General features: G+C 38.7%; 1 long non-coding RNA gene across 1 annotated transcript in view; it reads right to left on the bottom strand.

The window, feature by feature from the left end:
• Positions 1–11,888: 11,888 nt before the first annotated feature.
• Positions 11,889–20,776, bottom strand: part of LOC118743123 — a 104,816-nt gene continuing 95,928 nt past the window's right edge. The window contains exon 4 of the long non-coding RNA XR_004993429.1: positions 11,889–11,953. This is a non-coding gene — a long non-coding RNA (uncharacterized LOC118743123). The remainder of the gene's footprint in view (positions 11,954–20,776) is intronic.

Below are 20,776 nucleotides of genomic sequence, written 5' to 3' on the forward strand. Positions count from 1 at the left end.
CAAGCATCAATTTTGAGTAAATTAGCTCTAATATTTACTGATTTATCGAAGATTTCGTATTTCTCCAAATTACCGTTATATGGGTGGTAGGCGTGGTTATTGTCCGATTTTAAAAATTTTCGGCGATTTCGTGTGCTGGAGCAAGACTAACAACTGTGCCAAGTTTGGGAGAAATTGGGGCAGCGGTTACCAAGATATACACATGTATCCATAAGTGGGCGTGGCTACGCCCATTTTCCAAAAATTTATAATATTCTTATTTTTCGTCTAAAAATTATTGTAAATATCAATTTTGATTGAATTATCTTCAGTTGTTACTAAAATATTGCAGTTTTCGTATTTCGGAAAATTACCGTTATATGGGAGGTAGGCGTGGTTATTGTCCGATTTGGCCTATTTTCAATACCATCCGTCCTACGCCCGAAAGAAGTGCACATACAAAGATTCGTTAAGATATCTCAATTTTTACTCGAGTTATCGTGTGCACAGACGGACGGACGGACGGACAGACAGTCACCGCTTAATCGATTTCTCTTTTCATTCTGATCATTTATGTATACATTTGTCTATATCTATCTTTATTCGTTTTGCCTGTTACAAACAACCGTTATGTGAACAAAGTTATAATACCCTTGTGCACAAGTGCGCTCGGGTATAAAAACATAAATCGGAGCATATTTTAGGTCAAGCAGAGTAATGAAGCAATGACGATTTATGTTTCAGTCAAATAAATGTTAAGGGCATTAAAAATCCAATTGAAATCAGTGCAGTGGGATTAGATTACTCTATGTTACGAATAATCTGACTACCTTTTTTACATTTAAAAAATTTCCATTGTAAGCTTTCTAGTAATTACATTAAAGCAGCCAGAAAGTCAATTAACAATTTTTATTCGTCTGCTTTAGCTTCACTATCTCGCTACGCTTTTTCCCGAAACAACATTTTTTATTACCGTAGCTGCACTTAAACAGATACATATTTAATTTTTTATTATCTGAACTTTTCTTTGAACAATTTTCCATTTAGCCAATAGTCCAACTTTCCAAATAAATTCCACCCATTTACTGAAGGCAAATGAGCTTTAGCCACCCAACAAATGGCCCATCGGCGGCGCTTGGCCACACTAAAATCCTTGCAAATATGCAAATTTAGCAACAATGCAAATGCGTTTTTCCAGCCAGCCAGCCAGCCGCCCAGCCGCCCAGCCGCCAGCCACTGTGTGGCCACTCTCCTACACAACTACTTATCAGTGGTTACAAAGGTACTACTACCACATAAATGTGCTTACGTGCATACCTCTGTATGTATGTGTGTATGTATGTATGTATGTATTTATGCACGTTAAGCACTTGGTAATACTTGTTCGTTAATGCATAAGCCTCAATATACAAATGAGATGCCATCAGTTTTGCGGCTCCGGCTGCTGTTCGCCGCACTGCTCTCTATGCTTCTAAGCATAAGTAGTCGTCTATTGCCGTTGTTCTCGTGGCATAATCTGGCAATTTAATTAAGTTAACGCAAAAAAATGTCCTGCAATTAGTCTCAGTGTGGTGACGCCTGTCGTCCACCCACACTTCGTCGAACAAGAAAATGCTTCCAACTGGAAAAGGCAATGAAATTGCCAAGCCTCTGCTTTACAATGGCATTGTGTGGAAGTTTTTGGTAGCTATAGAAGAGGCGAGAGTTGGAGTTGCTGAATTTGTTATGTGTTAATGTGAGTTGTTGCTATTGTTTTTCTTTTTTTTCTATATGTGTATGTAGTTGCAAGTTAATGTAGAGGAAGCACAAGAAAAATGGCCAAAACGCACTGCAACATTTCCATTCATTTTCACGAGTGAATAATACCAAATGCACTCTCGCATATGGAAATTGCAACTGGTGAAGTTGTACAGTGCGATTGTAGTTGTTATTGCTGCTGGTGGTAGAGGGGTTTTTTTGTTGCCCACATTTATACGCTGTTGCTGCAGATTTACTTACCACACAGATAGTTGGTTTCGTTTTCTGGCTTTTTTTTTTGCTAACCTTGTCAGAGATTGGCGTGGAGGACGAATGAACTTTAATATATTCGTTTGAGAAGAGAGAGCAGAGGGAAGAAAAATGATGAGGAAGGTTAAGTAATTGAAGCAGCAGCTATACTTTCTTTCTTAGATAAGCATATAAAACAATGCTGCAGACCTCTAATCTCGGCTATTCGGAAAATTCTTTACCCACAGCATGTTTTCTTAGTTACAAATGGAATACGGGTTGCATGGGCATAATTCTGTAGCGCTATTGGTAATTCGAGGGCAATTGCTAGGCCGTTCAAGGCCCTTCCACAGAATGGGCCAGTCAGTCTAAATATATTTCGAGCTTTCGAGAAGCAGTGGTCGCATCTTCTGACTACTTAACTGACTTACCTTCGAACTTACATATGTATATTAGGCTGGTCCAAAATAAGTAAAGTCGGAATTTTAATGCTCTCACCCCCTAGGATTGTTCTATATCGAAAAAAGTATACCGCTATTTTTTTCTATACAAATCCGTATAGATTCTTCAGCTCTGTAGTAGATTTGCTAAGATTTTTGACGAAAATTAGAAATTGACTACGCTACTCCGCTTTACCCACGATCTACTTCGGTTTTTTTCGGTTTCGGGCTTCAAATAATAAGGAGCACTTACTGCAGTATCTGAACTCAAAAAGTTGTCTTACGGCCGTTTTTTTCAAGTAGGTTTTAAAATTTATGTGGCCTTCAAACACATTTTTCGCTAAAAAATACTACACTTTCTTTAAATAGAAGAGGCCAAAGAGGGATTGTCTTCCAATTACACCGTACGTAGATATGTTTGTGACTTTTTAACTTTTGAAATTTTCTAAAAAATAGATTTATAAGGCCATGAAATAGTATTCAAATGTAGATATAATGCATTCTCAGTTTTGTTCTATCACGTGATTTTTTGAGATATTGGCCTACTAAGTTTTTGATTTCATTTGACTTAGAAGGTATATCGTTGTCATCAAACACATTTTATTCTTAATTTTTGATGCTTTGATTTGTTCAAGGACTCCCTAAAATTTTTCGACGAATAATTTTTTTGAGCACTTCAGCAGTCCTATTTTCAAAAAAAAAAAAACTTGGCAAACTTCGCATTCTTTGTTCATCGAAAAGGGGCTAAATTGAGCGCGCTACAGTGAATATGGTATGGCTACTGTTGGTAGCTGCTCTAGCCATGCCCCAACCTCTTGAAACAGAGCAATCGCTGGAGAGGCTGTATGCTTTCACTAATTCTCTCTTAGACCTCTTTCACTCGGCCAAACGTTGGGTATACAATTTTGACAACAAAACCAGGAGGTATGCCTTAGAAAGCAGTTACAATAACAACATTAAAAGCCACTACATTAAAACAACAACGAAGTATACTACTAAAGTGGCTGCCTAAGTGTTTGTGGAGAGCTGCCTAGCAAATTGCGAGGGTGTGCGTACGAGTGTGTGTGGCTGTATGCATATGTGTGCGATTGCAAGGAACAACTTGAATTATGAGCGGATAAAACGTGTATGCGAGAGTGAAATGTAGGAACGATTTATATTTGTATGTTTGTGTATGTGGCAGTGTGGATGTGTGCGGGTCTTTTAAACTGCAGTTACCCACACACTCACTTATCGTAAATCACACAAGCTCATTCTTTAGCCGCCCAAAAAGTTAAAACGAAAAAAAAAACAACATAGCAATCATGGGCAAGCGACAAGAGGGGCATGAGCTGGATAAACACTAACTAAGTAGGGTGGACGGTGTTAGGCAAAAGGGCCTTTGATTGCATCGTGGCCAAATGCTAAGCCAAAATTTGCATTAAGCTTGAAATACTGGGAAAGTCAAAAGGGAGTAAAAGGAGCGTTGAACACAGACAACTTACATATGTATGTATGTAACGCTTACAAACTTACATTACACATACGCAGACGACTAGCAGACAGACATGGTTGGAAATATTTAGAAGTGTATGTGCAGTGTAAGTTTTGTCTACCTTTGAATATGCACTTACACTTAGGCATTGTACATATGTATGTATGTGTGTTTGCACGCTCCCCGCCATTCAACTGACTAACAAAAGGCCAATGCCATTGTGCAGTTTAGAAAGCCCCTACTGTAATGCATACAAAGTGCAGTCTTTGAAATTTCATTCTACATATGTACATATGTATGTAGTATGTACTTATGTGTGAGTGCAAACATTTGGTATTGCTGTGTAAGTGTGCTTGTGGTAAAAGGAAATAAAACGGAAACTGCATTCATTTCCGCTTCCGACAGTGACGCTTTAACTTTACAATTTACATAAAATCACTTACCGACACGCAAATGCCAGGAAAGTGACAAACAAACACAAAGGTACACATGTAACATGCCGCCAGGAGAGGGTTTAAATGTGTTGGATACTATTTGCATTCATTTATGCAAAGGCCAAATTTATCTAACATACGTCGTACATATATATTTGAGCACCTGATTGCATGTAGATATGTATAAATTAATTTGAAAAACAAAAATTTTATTTAGTCTATTAAAAATTAAATTCATGTTTTAGCAAATGAAATAATGAATAATATTTTGGCCACCCCGCATGGAAAATTGATTTTATGAGAGCCCTTTTCACGGCAGAAATACACTCGGGGGTTTGCCAATGACTGGCGAGGGGCAGCCGCTGCCCAGTGTATGCTAGGTTATGAAATGAACAAGCGGAAGAAAAATTTGTTTTCTATAAAAAACACCTTTTCAGCTCACTTATTTTCAACGAACTAAGTCAATAAAATCAATACACAACCATACACACCGACTCGGCAACCAACACAAAATATCAAAAAATGTAATTTTCGGGCGAATTTGTATGGGTAACAGGGCTACACACGAGGCAACGGTCGAAGAAACATGCCCTGGTTGCTTCAACGGTTGCCTCGTATATAGTCAGCATAATGATCTATAGAACTTCATACCCAAACTGTTTCTAAAAACAAAATTTTTTTTTTCAAAATTTCTTTTGATTATTATTATTATTATTAGTTTTTTTTTTGTTTTGGGGTACCCTAAAACTGTTTTCAATTAGTTTTTATTATGTAATATTTATTAACTGGAACAAGAGAATCGATTTTCATTAAATCTGCTACTTTTTCTGCATTTTGTACTAAAAAAATTTTTTATTAAAATAAATTTAAAAATCCTGCTCATCTGGTCGCTTGCAAATTTGATAAGCTTTCATTAAAAAAAAAACTAATCAAATTGTTTGGGAATGAAGCCTCCAGTCAATTATGAATAGGAAATTCCAGTTTTGAACCACTGTGCGCTGTAGAAAAAACTTTTTCTCATTCAGATGTTGCGGAATCAGTGATGACCAATATTTTCATTGTGAATTCTCCGGGGGCTAGGGATTCTTTCTGAAGCCTTCGGAACATTAACGGCACATTCAGGGATGTTTTAGATTCGATGATATATCGATGGGCCCAGGCTGCTTCAACTCAACTGGTCGATAGTCGTCTATCTATCCTATCGTAAAAGCCGAGCGAAAGACTATCTTTACTCAATGAACTATTCTGACAAACAACTAATTCAGTTGTCTCAGACAAGGTATACTAACTCAAACATGCTTATTTTTGTGTCTTAACTCCATAGCTTAACAGTTGAGATGAAGTAGCCCGGAGCCATCGATATTTATTTTTTAACTTTGCTCTTTTTCAATACCTTCAAAATAATTTTCGATTGTTTTATTCTACTTATTCTTTTAGGTTTTAATTAACAAAATACGAATTAAACGTTTTTTTTTCCTCGGCAGGCAATGGCAAACCTGCGACTGTATTTTTCGGAGGATAAGCTCGGCCAAACACTAACATACATACATACGTGTGTGTGTAAGCGCTAATCTATTATTAAAACAAAGATTGGATTTTATATTTATTTAAAATATTTTCAAAATCACAACTTTTATCAACACTAAACCACTGTACCGCCATAGTCTCGCTTACTTACTTGCGGTTAACCAATATGGCGACAGTGGCTTCACATATGGTACGTATATCCGGCAAAACGAACACAAAAGGCCGTAAACTTGGGTAACTACTATTTTACAAAATATATGGCAGCATTTCCATAAATTGTATGGGCACATACTTTATTAATGTAAGTTTGTAGTTTGTAGTTTGCTGCCACCATGTGACGGTACTTAGGTACTCCCAAGTTGTGCGCAAAGTTACTTCGGTGAATAAAACAAAAAAAAAAAAAGAAGAAAAACTAAAGGAAAATGTAAACAAAAAAAAACAAACAACTAGAAGAATAAAGCACAAATTTTGCAGTTTCAGATTTCGAGGTTACCACACTACCTTGGCCCTTAGCTGCTGGCATTCGACGCTTGACGGCCGCTACGGACGGCTGCTGCAGTTGCTATGTATGTATGTATTGTTGAGGTGCAAGAAGGTTGGAATGTACCATACATGCTAATATTTGTATGAATGTGTGTAAGTATATATGAATGGATGGAGCTCGAAGGCGGTCGACCGGATGCAACGCATCTTGGGAGTTTCTATTGTTGCTCTAATGCTTATTACTCGTAGAAATATATTAAGTGCTAAGAAATATACATATGTACATACAAATCGTAGGTATATATCTATGTATGTAGATATATATCTGTACACCTTTGCTTGCTACGAATAGCAATTTGCGTGTTTATCGACATCCACAATCTGGCTTTCTGGCCAACGTAAAACGTCTGAAATCACTTTTAGTTAGCTTAGTTGAATAGGTATACAAGCCTTGAAGCTTTTCAAATATAATAGAAGGGTAGGCATGTGGGTATAGTCATTGGAATTCACATACATATTTATTAAAAATAGTATTTGGACACATGAGAGTAATCGATTATGTTCGCACATCCCATAACCAGCGCCAACACTTTAAAGAGAGCATTAAGATAAATGGCTTCAAATTGCAGGGAGCACAAAAATCTGTAAGGGTGAAAATTTTAAAAAGTGCAAAAAGTGGAAATTCGGAGATTACTTTGAAAGTTTTGCAATTAACTCTCACATAAATCAGTGATGTTAAAAATATTTGTAATAAGTCCGTTAAGAGTACCACTAAGGGCCTGTTACTCAATGTCTGGTTAACATAAATCTTCGATTAAACATTGTTATCGACGTTACCGACTTCGAAGACTTTCCGTTTAAGATAGAGCGTGGATCGCATCAAAGTTCAAGCAAGTGAACATTAGTTCGAGAAGTAGTGATTAAATGGCGAGATTCTCAACATCCATGAAGAGTTCATTCCATCGACCTGCAGTGGGACACTGAAGGTCGCTAAGATAAATTTCAGGCTTCAAAATTCTTATGATAGAGAGCAAGGGTGCCTAAGCTGACTTTTACGTTTTTACGTCTGGAAGGATTGCGAGTGTGGTCGTCCTACCAAAATAAGGCAAAGAGGCCACACTTACCCCAAGGACTATATGCCCATGGGGTTAACATCGTTTCTTCAAAATACCCTGGCGAGGTAAATAGGCAGATACATTAAGCACAATCCAGTGGGACGCATGCTGTTGTAAGACGAATAGAAGTGGAGCTGGAGAACGGAGAGTTTGTGTTGGGGGTCTTCCTGGACATAGCGGCGGCCTACAACAATGCCTCAAACCCAGCCATTTTAGACGGAATGAGGACGTTGGGGGTTAATACCGTAATTTCGAACAGCATAAGCCGTATGTGGTGGGGGAAGTGTTTCGGTACAGTGGGTAGGCATGAGACCACCAAACCGGTTATCAAAGTACAGTGCTACTAAAGAAAATGCAAGAAGGAACTGCGGAACTTGCGGCATATGCGGGTGATATTGCTATCATAGCAAACGTAAAGTGTATGTGCACACTCGGCTCACTTATGAGCCAACACTACGGGAGATAGAGTATTTCCCTGCCAAAGAACACGCTTTGTCGGAAACCATGCTGATAGAAGAGTTGTTAATTTCCTTCCAAGCGATTAAACAGGAGGTCGACCTCTTCATAATTCGGAAGGCGCAGAGAGTGTGCAACAAAACGCAAGGTTGCTAGGATATCCAACGGGACATGAGACGGTGGAGCATATACTCTGCCAGTGTCATGCTCTTAACAGATTGCGTGCTAACTAGTCTCCTCGGAGTAGCCATTTTGCCGAATCTAGAATAAAGGAACAAGGCGTACCAGTTTGCCTAGAGGACTGCGATATTCTTCAACACTGCTCCTGGTACTCAGTGATTAGCTGTCTAATGTGGTCGTAGTTTATATGGTAACGCTATGGACATAATGATCTCTGCAAAGCCACGTAGTGGCTAGCCAGCTTACCTAACCTAGCCTAAGAGCTACTAAAAGCAACAGGTATTAACTTTGGTGGAGCTATAATTGCGTCCACTAGAACCTGGAAAATCTCATCATAGAAAACCGCAGTCGCAATCAAAGTACAGAGATGCAAAAAAAAAAACGAAGCGGACGCAGAGCTTCAGCTACCATCGTGATACCCGCATCACTTGGTTGTCCAGGGCATTTTATTGTTGTCAATTATCAAATGCACCGAAATATGCATATGCAAGATCATATGCTTAAGATCGTGAACAGTCCTACTGTAACATTTAATCGCTTATTTTCTTCCTAGAAAACTTTTATCATTATGAATATGTAGGTAAATATGTAAAAAATACATATATATATATATACATACACACATCAGAGCGGCTCTAAAATAAATTTGGAGTTTGCCAAATTGCGAAAATAGGTTTCGTAGAAAATGGTTACATGTTCACTGTTGCGCCCTCTGGTGGAAGTTTTAAGACAAAGATAAGTGGATAAATGGATTATTCATACCAAAAAAGTTCTAATAGCATGTTTTATAAAAAATTGAAGCACTTCTTTACGACACTAAAATTCTAGGAAGCCTATTTTCGCTAATTTGGCAAACCCCAAATTGATGTTAGACTTATGGTTTTATGGCAAATAGTCGAAAAAATCTCCCATACAAATTGACTCGCCTTAATGTACATTAGTGTGAGCCGAAAATCCACTTTTTTAGAATGTCGATTTGTAACAGCAAAAATACAGTTCATTATGCTCTAAAAACAATATGTGTAAAAGATGAAAAGTTTCGGTCAATATCTTAGGCTCGCCCAAGTCCATCAAAGTTCAAGTGCTAAACTTTTTTTTTCTTAGCTTACTTCGTTTCTATACAAAAAAAGGTCCATATACCAAATTATGTAGGACTAATAAATACTTTCGAAGATAATTGAAATTTTAGTAAAAAAATTTATTAATTAAAATTAGTAGATATTTATTAATTTTTATTTTTTTTAGCACATTGAACTTTGATGGACCATATTGACCAAACATTTTCATCTTTTACACAGATTGCTTTAAAGCATAATGAACCATATTTCAAAATTCTAAAAAAGCAGATTTTCGGCCCACGCTAATGTACATATATACATATGTATATGTTTGTAACCAAGAGGCAAGAGTTTCTGTGTCTCCTTTATTAAAATATTTTCCTATTGCATTTCTTCCAATTTTATTGCCATTGTGGTTTGCCATTTAATCAGTATTTCAATCGTTGCGTTGACATTTTATGCCACAAACAACACATACGAAGCCATACATAAATATCTCATGCGGTATATGTATGTATGTATGTAGATATATATTAGGTAATATATATATATATGTATATATGTACATATAAACATAAGTATAACTGCACATAAACTCTTTTATTTATGCCTTTTAATTTGAAGAATATTTACTTTCCGCACATAGCTGTTTTCGTTCCCTTTTGCCTAAAATTTTGTCGCCTTCCTACTGTAACTTACTTTATGTAAGTACATATGTATCTAGTATGTATGTATTTATGCCACTCATTGTTATAAAAATTTATAAATGGCCTTCTTTCGGTCTGACATTTCGATATCAGTTTCATGCATTCATTATAACTCTTTTACATGTGTATACAACTGTAGTGTGTTTGTAAACAGTGATGGCTTAAGTTGTTGTAGGAAAAAAATACATATATGTACTTACATACAAATGTTTATATTCATAAATATACTTGCATATTAAACATTCAAGTGTGTTTGTATGTTTTTACCGACTTGCAGCCGTGTAAAGTGGCACTATCGCAGAAGACAAGGTTGACAGGCGATGTCACTTGCCAGTCAGCTGAATGTCGAGTTGGGCTGGCTTCCTTTAAGAAAAATGTAAACAAAAAGGACGCAAGGAAGTAGTGCCTGCCTTTAGTTCAGGGTGAAAATTTAGTAGCTTCGTATAAGCAAAAGTTGTTGGGTGTTTGTATTACGGGTACATAAATATTTGGCAGCGAGAGAAAAGTTATTGTCAGTGGTGGTTAGCCTATAATACATACATACATATATACATATGTGCATACTTGCAAGCAAATCGGCTTTAATATTTGTTTATCTTATCCACATAACAAATGAGAAAGGATAATCGAAATTGTTTACATATTTCCTTTTAAACCTATTTTCGCTTTACGACGAATATCTTCAGGTTGAGGAAATCTTGGGAAACCGCTCTACAGAATCTATGTAGTTTATAGTCTAAGCTACATACATACATACATATGTGTTTAGAGAGCTTTTGACAATGCCACCTTCGATGGTAGATATGTATATGCAACTCGGACCTAAGTAGTGCAGTAGTTGAGTACATATGCATTAGGGTGGTAAAAAAAAAAAAATTCTATAAACCATATATACATCACTTTTCGATAGCTCTGATAGTTTCTGGGGAAATTAATTAATCATTCCAGATTTTTTGTTTTTTTTTATGGAAAAATGGAAAAAATTCATAGTTTAACAGGGAAAAAATTAAAAAATTAAATTTTCTGAGTAAATAGTTCGCACTTGTGTTAAATTCTGTTCCTTTAGAAAAAATTAAGCTACCAATGAAGAAAATCGATGGATAAATAAGAAAGTAATGATTGGTGAAATAAAAATGCGCAAGGATTTTTTGTGTTAGCAGAAAAGAGTGTTACGCAAACGCCACGTACACCTGAGTAGGTAGAGTGTTTGCATCGAAAGCAAGAGGTGTCAGAAATGATTAATTAATTTCTCAGAAACTATTAGGGCTGTCGAAAAGTGATGTATATACGGTTATGGAAAATTTAATTAGCTTTTCGAAAATGTTGTGTAAAACGAAAGGGCTTGGGCTGTAGATGTGTAATAAGGTTTTACTTTTCCGAAAAGAGTTGCCACCTTTTAAAAAATTAAGTTTAAATTATTTAACAAGTTAAGCCAATTATTGCAAAATGGGTTTCAATCGAAATTGTTTTAGACAGCTTTGTTTCTTAACTTTACAGTTGGAGGTGCCACCTGTTTAAAAAAACTAAATTCAATTTGAGTTAAGTGCGGCAGACGAAAGGGAAGAAAGTAAAAGTTTGTAAATATTTTGAAAAGGGTTGCCACGGGTGTGAAAAGTCCAATTCAGTTAACTTATACACAATTAGTTCATTTAAGAAGAGTTTAGCTTGAAATTACTTGGTAAGAGGGTTGCCTACTGTTTCAAAAGTCGAATTTAATTAACTTATGCGCAAACTATTTCAAATATGAAAATATGTGTGTCGAGCGAAAGAGTGTTAAAAATTTTTAGTTTGAATATTAAGAATGTTAAAAGGGGGTTGCCACGTGTTTAAAAAGTGTCTTTCAAATTATTTAATAAGTTTGATAAATTATCTAAAGGGTGGTATCAATGTAAATGGGTGTGAAAGCGCTTATTTCTGAAATATATTTAGGATGATCTTATTTGATAAAAAAAAAATTTTTATCTGAAAATAAACTCATTTTCAAACGAAAATTTTTGTTTTATAACTTACCAAAAATTAAATTCCTAAAGTGCTTCTGCAAAGATGGCTCATGGAAGACCTTCGATTTTAGTTCAATTATGTTGCCTTTGTATATGTGTGGTGGCTTTGTATTCCTGAAATGAAAAAAAATAAAAGTACTTAAATAAATATTATAATAAAAATTAGCTGCAAATTACATCATCTGAATTAAAAAGAAAACAACGTTGTAATATTTAAGTGAATATTTACTTTGGTATTTTTATGGTGTTTATGAAGTCTTCATACGCTTAGAAGAAATTGAATTTCATTTGGCCCATACTTCGTGATACGTTCCAAGCCTAAAGTTGTGGGACACTGGAAACATTCCTACTATGGGTTTGCCCCAGCCATTAATACTTTGGGACTTCACATACGAGAGTATAATACATAAAGTAGTCAATTTCCTCAGTAGATTTACATTTCCGTACCAGGTATTGCCACTTTTAGACATCTCATCGGTAACTTCTCTTACTTCATTACGGATATGTCCAGCGAGCCAGTAGAGAGAGCAATACGTAGTATGTATTTGCGAACAATTCTTAAATTCACTAATTTGGATGTTCACGCTTTCAATGACGATGGGCTGACAACGACCACAGCGAATTTCTCTAATAGATATTTAGTATTCTCTATAAGACAAGTACCTTCCCCTATGGCAAATATTATCTTTTGAAAGCGCACGTGTGGTCGCCGGCGAATAGCAGGACGCAGTGGAGCAAACAACAGAGCTGTCAGTATACAACACTCTGCACAGCGATGGTATGCCTTTTGATGTTGCCAGAACACCATCTCCCAAGCGAGGCCCAAATGCTCCCTGTCAGGGAGCACAACACTATCTATCCTATGCCAGCAGTTCCTAGACACCTTCTTTCGGCAACGCACGTCAGAAGGCATATCAGACGTACATAGATCAACCACTGCACCCGACTCTGTACAGATGTGTCAGTGTTTAACGTGGGTACGGTGCCAGGCCGGCCTAACCCCATGACGCTCAAAAGCACAATGGATCAATTTCAATGCGTTGATCAGCGCCCTGAATTGCAAGCACTTCAGTACCAATTGGCAGTGTGGGGTGGACACACTCTAACCACCTTGGTAGGACTCGAAGCCTATCTAAAGCCTCTGCCGTTCTTTGGGTTCCGGCAACCGGAGGGAATGCAGCTCCACATCTAACCAACCAATGTCAGTTATACCAGTAATTGGGTGTAAACCACAGCCAGCACGAAAACTCCCCGAGGCTCCGGACCCAAGAATAGACCGGAGTAATGGCCAACTGGATCGACCTGCACTTACGCGACTTGCTCAACTTGCTTCGAGTTGCTCAATTTGCACACTTATTTTCCTTTCTTCCTGTGCTGTCTCCCTTACCAGAGATACCTTCTCCTTAACATGCACACTCCACTTCTATTCTTCCTGTGTTGTTTCTCTTACCTAAAACATCTTCTCCTCATCTCTACCCATCTTGGACGTCTTGCTCGTGCTAATCTTGCTTGCCTTGCCCGTCTCGCCAGCGTACAGCCCCCGGAGTCTTCCACGTGGTAACAGAGTTAAGTCTCTGCTAAAAGCCGAAACTTCTACCAAATGAGCCTCCACTCCACTCGAGGACTGACAACCTTTGACTAGGGACCTCGGGGCTGTCATATCCGTGATTCCACAAATGCGGAATCCCCCTGAGGGAACCCGACTCATTACAGACATGCCATTAACGGCATTCACAGGGAGTTTATCTCACGAGAACAACCGTCAACCTTTGACGTGACAGAGCTTCAACTGCCTTGCTCAAGAACGCTGCGAGCTCACATTGAAAGCGACCTTAACACCCAGAATATAAAGATAGTCATTAGAAGTGGTAGCTATGTAATTTCGTCACAGCTGGTCCTACGTTACTGAATCGCTCTTACTGAAAAATTATGTTTTGAGGTACTTGCTCGCTAAAGAGTGCTAGGTGGATAACCGAACTTCTCCAACCCCACTTTAAAATCACTAACCTAGTCACACAATGAAATTTTTGCACTTTCTTTTATTTGCCTGCAGTTGTACCGCACCTATCCGGGCAAAAAATGAATAATTGAATTATACTGCAGGTAAGACTAAAGCACTATGTACTTAGCTGCTGAATTTGCATAAGTTTGTGTGTATATACACATATATAGAAATTTATAGTTCTCCCTAATCGATATCTAGGCATGATGAATGCACATGTGGCGCTTATTTGCACATACAATAACTAACTAACTATTTCTGCCATCTGCATGTGACCCGACTGACTGATTGTCCACTAAACAGCATTTTAATTTCCGTTTGTGCGGCTGCCATGGGGAGATAGTAGTTGCAAAATTAGCCATATCATGGATTAGCACATTTTTCATGAGCTCGACAGCCAACTAACAACAGAGAGTTGCAACCGCGCTGGCACATAGGTACATACATACATATATTCCTGCGGGTATGTGTTCACTTATTCATAGATCTAGTCAATGAGGACGATAACTAGGAAGCGTAACGACAGGCATGCAATTTGCCACTTACCACATGCCAAGTACTTATATGTATGTAGGAAGAATGAAAAGTTTTTGGTGGGATATGCTTGTGTTTGTATTTGTAATTCCACTGGGAGGTGATCAGAATCGAAGGGCCAGTCAAACCAGGGGCAGCGCAATAGGCAACCGCTGCAGAGCAGACATCTCCGACATTCGGGCCCAACTGAAGGTGGAGATGCATTGTGGCAAATTAACACGCTCAGCTGCGCCTAAGCGCAATGACTGACAACCACTCGCCGATAAACAGGCAAATTACCAATGTTTACCGCACGCCGCATTGGGGCCGCAGTGCGGGCAAACTGTGGCAAGAGCCGTTGTGTTGCATACATATGTAAGTGAGCTGATACTCGAATCCCAAGTGGGTGTGTGTGTTTGTTTGAGTATTAGTAAGTCAGTAATGCATGCCAGCTTGCATTTGGATGATATATGGACGAGTATTTGACATTTGGATATTAGGGTGGTAAAAAAAAAAATAAAGTCGGTCGCTCAAAAGTTTCCATGTATTTTATACGTAAAAACAACTTTTCTTTTTTCAACTGGTAATTAATTCTTTTTTAACATGGTTAAACGAGCAATTGGGGATTGTTATTGGAAGTCCCCTGAAGAGAAACGATGTTTTCCGATCAAAAAATATTCATTTTCAAGAACATCAATCCATTTCTACGAAAACTAGAAGAATCCTTGGGGCTGAGCGCATAAAAGTTGCGACTTTGCTTTTCACATGCATTTTTGGATCAACCTAATGTACATAGGTATGCGTTCTTCTGACTGCAAAAACTTTGCCTGCTAGTTTTATTTAGGCAATTGTTTGGCGCGCAGTCAGCTTGGCTGGCAGTCACTCAACTATTTCAGCTAAGTTGTATACGTATTTGTGATTTAGGAACACAACCCCGTGGGGAAAGCTATGACATCCGCTACGCCCCAAGTAACGCTTTTCACATGAGTGGCGCCATCCACCACACTTCTACTACCACTATATATCAGCCTACATAGCTAGCCAATCGCGTTTCGTTTGTACCGTGGAAAAAATGTAGCTCCTCTCCACACTCAATACTTCCGACCCAAAAATAGACCACGTCAGTCTGTCTAGGACAGGAGAAAATGGCCCGTACTGTCCTCGTTTACCAAATAAAATGCATAAAGTGGGACGTCGATGTTGGCTATGTATGCCGTTCCCATAAATTGTATCCTGTAATTAGTCCTACAGGGACTCGTAGCTCCCCACTTCTCGGTTTAAGAAGGAATTTCACCACCACTCTGTCTAGCCCTTTCTGCAAATACTTGGCTGTGTGAAGGTACCAGTATTGCTCCAACGATTCTCATGAGCCTTATTTGTGGGATCCCTGATGTATATGGCAGTTCCGGCTATGCTTGTACTTTTCGAAGAATCGCAGTTAGCTAATACTTCAGCTAGTTCGTTGCCTTGAATCACACAATGCCCCAACTGAGTTCAGCCTTAACTTACATTCCTGACGCTGATTTGATGTTCACCTTTCCCTATTTATAGAGTTCGCAACCAATATACCTCAATTTTCCTGTAAGTTACATTTTCAGTCCTATAGCCATCAGTATAGAAAGTTTTTGCCAATTTCCCCAAGATAGTGTTACTTGGTTTCAGAAGATTATTACTAAAAACAAAGGACATTGCTGTGAAAACTTTCTAAATAATTCGCTATGCCTGGAACTCCGATCGTCGTATCAGAATCCAAAATAGTATTGTCAATTTATTGATTTACACTCTTGGATCGCTAAATCTAGGAATAGTTATTCTAAGAGCATTAATATGTGCTCATGCCGTTATACTCATGGCGCCCGTCATGCCTATACACATTCCATCAAAGCTCATGGTTTTGACCGTGGTCCTAAGCCACCATTCTACAGCAGCCATAACCGGACTCTGATTCTACATCTTACTAAGTAGTCTCCGACGCTGTCAGATAACGTTCAGAGCTCGATTTACTTTCAGCTCGACGGAAGTTTCCTTCACGGCATAGCGCGCATCATCCGAAGAGATTGCTTTGAGCACGACCCACTGTTTCGTAACCATTGGGCTGACGCCTGTTGCCGCCTGATCTAGCACTTATCGTCACGGTGTGAGAATACTGATCGGAATTCGCCTACGCCAAAGAACTTTTCGTAGAGCCTGCGGACGCTCCACTAGGGTATCTGTCGGCTCTCACCGAAGGTCACCGAGAGCTCGACTGATTCCAATATCAATCATCGTTGCTCAGTCCGCTTGAAAACCTGTGTTCGTACTTATGTCCGATAAGCACCGCTTCATCTGTCGACCAAATCCATCTCATTAGCTAGATTTTTAACCAGGCAATGCGCTACAAAGTATCAATTTCCACGCTATGCATCAGCACCAAGGAGTAGAAATAGTGTAGTAGCGTCGTACTAGTTAAGGTCTGCTTTATGTAAAAGATCCGCGCATGAGTCATTGAGTAGCGGGAAAAAGTCTCCACGCAGACTAGAACCTCCAACCTCAGAGCTAAAACCAGTACTTTTGACTAAATTTGCTTGCAGAGCTTTTAATTGGGTATTAGTTTAGGCTTTGCGAAATTGTAGGTCTGGTAAGCTTTCTGATCATTTCATACCATTTAAAGAACATATCGGTAGCTCTTCTAAAATATTCACTGACTGTTTTGACTTTTCACTACAGGGAAGCTTCACCCGTTTGTATGTCTTATGAATGGGCACGACTTTTATGCGAATGCGGTTTCTCGGCAAGCCGTGCACGTCGACTGAAATTTAGTCATCACGCATGGCTGCGCATAGTGGCGCGGCAATGGGTAGCCATTAACTTTATTTTGTTCGCGCTCGTGCGCCTCTGCACTTCGACGCCATTTTAAGCGCTGGTCTACTCATGAAATTTTCTAATTTCGCATTGACAAGCATTGATTTCGTTGCATGGATGGCGCCACGCAAACACTGCAACATACATACATATATAACTACTTTAGTTGGCAGCGCAAAATGTTCAAAAGTTCAATGCTGTCAATAGTGGCATTTATTTGCGTTTTGTCTTTTTGTGCGCGTTTCGACACAGCGATTGCTTGAGCTGTACTACAAGCCAATAAGTGTGGCAGTGTTACTGCTCAAAATCGTAGGCTGCGTTGCGATATACATGAAAATGAAAGATTTGTGTTTGGAAATGTGAAACGAGTAGCAAAACCGATTGGAAAAACCGCAAATTTTTTCATCATCTGTGCGCTGATTTTTCCAAATATTTTTCGCCTAACTAAGTTAGTGCCTATTGACTCATACAAATATTTCAGGTCTGATATTTGCATTTGCAATTTTAACATATGTAAGTATTCCGTAAAATGCTCTTTATGAACACTCTTACACTGGTTTTTTTAGTCCTTCAATGCTGGTCGTCTTGCCATGGCGAAGGGGATTAAATTACGACATGGAAATTCCCAAAGGGAGCTCACAGACCGTGATGAACTAAGAAGAAAGCTTCATATCCATTGCCATCGGGAGGGAAGCTAACAAATCAAACTGGTATGTGAGAAAATGTCCCGGTTGGAAAGAGTGTGGAGATGGAGATAGCCGCACCAGCAACACCCTTAGCCAAGGTGTTGAGGTACCGAAGGTTGAATGGTCAGCGGGTGAATATTGACGCCAAATCAGGCATCCCTATCAACCATCTTCCTCCAAATATGCCGGCAGTACCAACCGCAGTACAACGACGGCGGAGTCAGAGCGGCTTAAAAGCATAAAAAGTCCTGAATCAAAGCAGGAAAAGCCGCTACCAGAGGGCGGTCTACATGTTGGACAAAATATCCTTCCATTCGGCTCCAAGTGGCTCCCCAATCCACCTGACCTAAATCAAAAGGGCGAATTTCAAAAAAAAAATCGTTCCACCAACTACCGGCAGAGAAAGCAAGAAGCCTAAACAGGCTAATTCATCTAAGCTCGACCCGCTGCAATGCCATTTTAGTGACGTTGCCGAAGATAGTCTGTTGATGGCCATTGTTGACGAAAACTTGAAGATGCCGGTATCCACGCAGAAGCACTGGATTGAGATGGACGTTATGCTATCGGGCCTCGTTATGGATTACGCCTTCGATAACCCGGCGAATACCCATCCGGGGTTTGATTCCTCTGGATGCTTTCGACTCTTGGTTGGGTGCATACACGCTGGAACAACCTTCAAACCTGCAAAACTGCAAGTAACATGTGGCCGCGTTATGCCCAGCCAAAGACAGAAGAGCTTATCAAGAGGTCAAGCAAAGATATAGTCAAATTAACAGCCACGATAGCCGGACATTGACCCATTAGTGAACATGCAGCTAAAATGGGCCTTCCATACAATCCTCGGTGCCGTAGCTGTAATCTTGAGGGAAGTAAAGTAACAGTTCTACCCTACCTCTGCGAGTGGTCAGCATTGGCACGAATAGGGCAGAATGCACTCGGGAGTTTTCCCATCCAAAATCTTAGGGAGATCTCCAAATTCTCCACTACTAACCTAAATAGATTCATTGGAAAATCCAAATGGTTTGACGAACCCGACGAATCATGAAAGGAGATGTAAACAAGGATCCCAGAGTAAGCGTATCAAAATCGTGCTAATTCAGGTTTTGGGGATGTACTCAGGCGACGCTTACATCAACCAACCAAAGGGCAGTTTTCGAATTTTACGAACTACTGAATTACTCAGTGGTGTGTGTCCTACATAAATGGAGGGACCTACAGTTTTACGCCGCCTACGAACGGCAAAAAATTTTTATGGCACGCCTTTTGATGGCAGAAATACACTCGGGGGTTTGACATTGCCTGCCGAGGGGCGACCACTGTTAGAAACAACTGTCTTTAATTTAGATGCTGCTCGTACCAGGCATCGGGGCCAGGTCCTGCGGTGTGGTGGAACGCACCTCTTATCACTCAGCTACAGCGGCCGCCTGATGAGAAATGTGCCCTAATATTCCATTTCTGAATTATGTGAAACTCTTTTACTTTTTTTAACTAACCTTAATTCCATGCTTTTGCCTTTCGTATTAAATTTCTGTGCACTCATTCTGTTTGTTATCTATATATATATGTACATAAATATAGTCTCTCTTGTACTACTCCAGTAGCTATTAGAGCAACTGCACAATTAGCTTACATACAAAAGCTACTTTGAAAATGGTTGATTCAAATTCCAATGACTTCACCGAATAGGCTCAACTTTGTGTTCGGTTTGTGGTTAAATCCCTTGCTTTGCGGCTTACATTTATCATTAAGGTTAACTTCACCACATACCTGCACACATACATATTTATGTTCATATGTCTCTTAACTACATGAAATTCCACTCTTCCTAATACTCTTGTATCTATTCCCTGACTTTTGTTTCCATTACTTATCGCATTTCGTTTTTCATTGCTTCCCATAGGCTTTCCGTCATGCCAACAACAATTTACATGTGAGCGGGAGTAAAGGGACTATCATTTCATATGTTCGTATATAAAGATTTGTGGATGTATGTATTTCATCTCTGTTGCATACCTAAATCGAATGCCTCCGCTTGATTATGAAGTTTTCCACTTGGTTGGAAAGTTGCTGACATCCTTTCCATCAATAGATGCCTTGGAGCGTAAAATTTCGAAAAATATCCCAAAGGTTTTAAATGCGGAAAATGTTGGTTAAAGAAGAAACTATGCCATAGTACTTGAAATGGAAAGTGAAAATGCTTGCATGTTAATACTACATACATATCTATGTGGATAGACATATGTCAGTTAATAGAAATAGTTTGAAATCGTATGGCTGCAATTGTTTCGTGACGCAAAATGGAGATATTTAAATTTCAGTCATTTAACTGTACTGCAACTCTTTAGTTTAAAATAGTCGTAGCTTTGCAAAATTGCTGGGCTGCTGCAAGTTAATTACGTTCTAAAATAAACTAGGCCAGTTACTGTCGAAATTCGGCCCATTTTTCTAATTTTATAAGGCCCTTGGAGGGATTTTCTAACTTAGCAGGTCGTTTAAAATTACTTATCGAAAAATTTCCTGCTTTCTAACTAAGATGGAACTACTACAATTTTTAACATTTTTGAAGGCCTTTGACAGCACTTGGAGTTGACCTCATACATTCCAGTTTGTCTATAAATTTGGACTATATTATACGTATTTATCGATAATTCGATGAATTTCAAAAACTTTAAAATCGGATACCTCAACAAAATTCGATAACAAACCTATTTTCGATAATTTTCGATAACTGTTCGTTTCGAGAGCTCCATAAATTTCGATAGTTTAAAAATCGATAACTCGATAAACTCTGGATACCTATATAAATTAAGATAACTTGGTTAGTTTTGATAGCTACATATTTTTCGAATGCTATCGACAAACTCTGATAACTCGTTACATTTTGATGATACGATA

Source organism: Rhagoletis pomonella, unplaced genomic scaffold (genome assembly GCF_013731165.1).
Source record: "Rhagoletis pomonella isolate Grant_MI unplaced genomic scaffold, Rhpom_1.0 Rhpom_scaffold_00001, whole genome shotgun sequence".
Classification (NCBI taxonomy): Eukaryota; Metazoa; Arthropoda; class Insecta; order Diptera; family Tephritidae; genus Rhagoletis; species Rhagoletis pomonella.